The sequence below is a fragment of the Triticum dicoccoides genome, chromosome 2A (assembly GCF_002162155.2).
Source record: "Triticum dicoccoides isolate Atlit2015 ecotype Zavitan chromosome 2A, WEW_v2.0, whole genome shotgun sequence".
Lineage (NCBI taxonomy): Eukaryota > Viridiplantae > Streptophyta > Magnoliopsida > Poales > Poaceae > Triticum > Triticum dicoccoides.
Window position 1 is genome coordinate 527,265,469 of NC_041382.1, and position 2,841 is coordinate 527,268,309.

Genomic DNA, 2,841 nt, shown 5'->3' on the forward strand with positions numbered 1-2,841 from the left:
CCACGCAACATCACCGGCATTACCCGCTCAATCCATATGTGCCAATCATGACTCTTGAGACCAAATATCTTCAGTTTATCAAGATTCGCTCCCCACTTTAGATTCGCTGCATACCCATCGGGGAACATCAACTGCTGTTGCACCCACAAGAGAATTTCCCTCATAGCTGGCCTTCCAAGATTGAACCATGCCTTTGGCTTCGTCCAGTTCTGCTCTCCTTTCGGTTCTTTCATGTTTTGTAACGGCCTATCACATAGCGCCTCCAGATCGACTCTAGCCTTAGTATTATCCTTTGACTTCCCATCTATGCCAAACAATGTACCAAAAAGTGCGTCGGCGATATTCTTCTCAGTGTGCATCACGTCGATGTTGTGTGGGCAAAGGAGGTCTTTGAAGTAAGGCAGATCCCATAAGCATGTTTTGTGAGTCTATGTGTGCTTAGTATTATACCCCTTGAAGTACCCTGGACGTTGTGGATCTGTCTCGAGAGCGTTTAACTGATCCAGGGTCTGTTGGCCTGTCAATGCAGGTGGTGCAGAGTTTTTGACAACTCTACCCCTGATGAAGTTCTTCTTGTCTTTCCTGAACTTATGGCAAGGATCCAGGAACTGTCTATGCATGTCGAAGCAAGAAAACTTGCGACCGGCCTGAAGCCAACGAAACTCAAGAGCTCCCTTGCATGTGGGGCACGGAAACCTTCCATGCACACACCAGCCAATGAATAGCACATACGCCGGCAAGTCATGCGTCGAGTACATGTACCAGACACGCATTATGAAGTTCCATTTGCTAAAGGTGTCGTATGTCTTGAACCCATTATCCCAGGCTTCTTGCAATTCGTCCTTAAGCGGCTGCATGTACACATTCATATTTTCCCCCGGATAGTTGGATCCTGGAATTATCAACGTCAGGAAAATGTTCTTTCTTTGCATAATCTATCCGGGGGGAGATTGAGTGGAAAGATAAATACGGGCCAACAACTATATTGGGTTGCCGTCATACCAAACACACTGAACCCATCCGTGCTGATGCCGACTCGAGGATGCCTCGGATCTGCCGCTTTGTCAGCATGTAATTCATCAAACTTTTTCCACGCAACACCATCCGATGTGTGTACCATCATCAGATTCCCATCTGCATCTAGTTTGGTTCTTTTGCCTGTTTTGTGCCATGTCATCTGTCTGGCCGTCTCTTCGACCATGAAAATACGTTGAAGTCTTGGTACGATTGGCATATACCGAAGAACACTAACGGGGATTTTGGTCTGTGTCTTCTCACCCATACCGTTGTCTACCACAATATACCTGGAAGACTTGCAAATGGGACAATAGTTCAAGTCCGCATAGTCAAGCCTAAATAAGGCACATCCTTTCTCACAGGCATGTATCTTCTCATAGGGCATCTTCAGTGCACGGAGGATTTTGTCCGACTGGTACAGGTTTGCAGGCATTACATGGCCTTTGGGTAGAAAGCGTCCAAATACTGTCATAATTGCGTCATAGCATTCTCTGCCCAAGTTGAACTAAGCCTTCAGAGCCATTACTTGTGAGATGGCATCCAACTGATAAAGCTCAGTGTGCTCGTGGAGCGGAAGTTTTGAAGACTCCAGCATTTCATTGAAGGCCTTTGCAGATTCCTCCATCTCCTCGTCCGAATCCCGAGCATCATCATAGTCTTGCACCATGTTTTCCATCCCGGTACCATGCTCGTCGGTGCGACGACGATCCACCTCAGCTCGGTCACGTTGGGCAGACTCACCATGAAATGTCCACACCGTATAATCGGGCGTAAAACCACTCTTCTGCAGGTGTTTGCCCATTTCAGCCTCTGTCTTCTTTTCCCAATTGTCGCACCGGAAATAGGGGCACCAGGTTTTCTTTTGGCCATTTGCAAATGCGGCTTGCACAAACCCCTTGGTTTTTGTGAACCATTCAGCGCTCCATTTGTTCTGACCAGTGTGACCGGTATACATCCACGCACGGCCACTCATCTTGACTTTCAGAGCTACTGGACACACAACAATTATATATGTAATTCACCATGTATATATTCATCAGTTGATCTACTTTGTCAATTTTATTACGTCCATGCAACCTACACTCTAATAGGTAATGATAGGTCCTAATCCCACCCATGTATGTGTAGATTGGGTTCATTTTCCCATGCTATGCTCCGGGTCCGACGCAAAATTTCGGCAGGACCTCCCCGCTGTTCTCCTGATACACGTCTCTGCAATAAACAGAGAGGATGTGTACCCGGAGAACAACAGGGGAGGCACTGACGAAATTTATGCGTCGGATCCGGAGCAAAGCATATGGGAAAATGAACCCAATCTACACATACTCGGGCTGTCCATGGATAGCGTTGGACAATTCGAAATAATCAAGATTATAAATATGCAAATGCATGCATATTTATAACTATGACGCTTTCGAATGGGAGACACATATTGGTTACGCATACTGATGATTCAAGACACATATATAGCTAGTTATCAAGTTTCATCGGAATAGAGCAAATAATTAATGGGGGAGGAGGACATGCCATTTGTGCTCACCCACGAATGAAGGGGCAGAGCTCGTCAGACGCATGGCGAGGTCGTCGAACACCAAACCTCGCAGCGATGAAACAACTGCACATTTAAAACTACCCGGTCAACACAATTATATATGATGTTTTTCATAACAAAATCGAAGAATATATGACCTAACTAATAATTCACAAATATATGACCCCGTCGGCCTCTAGTAGGCCAAAGAACACCTTTTCGGAAGGTGTCGGGGGTCGGGGTGCCATGTCGGTGTCGGGGTGCCGTGTCGGGGTCGGGGTGCTGTTTCGGGG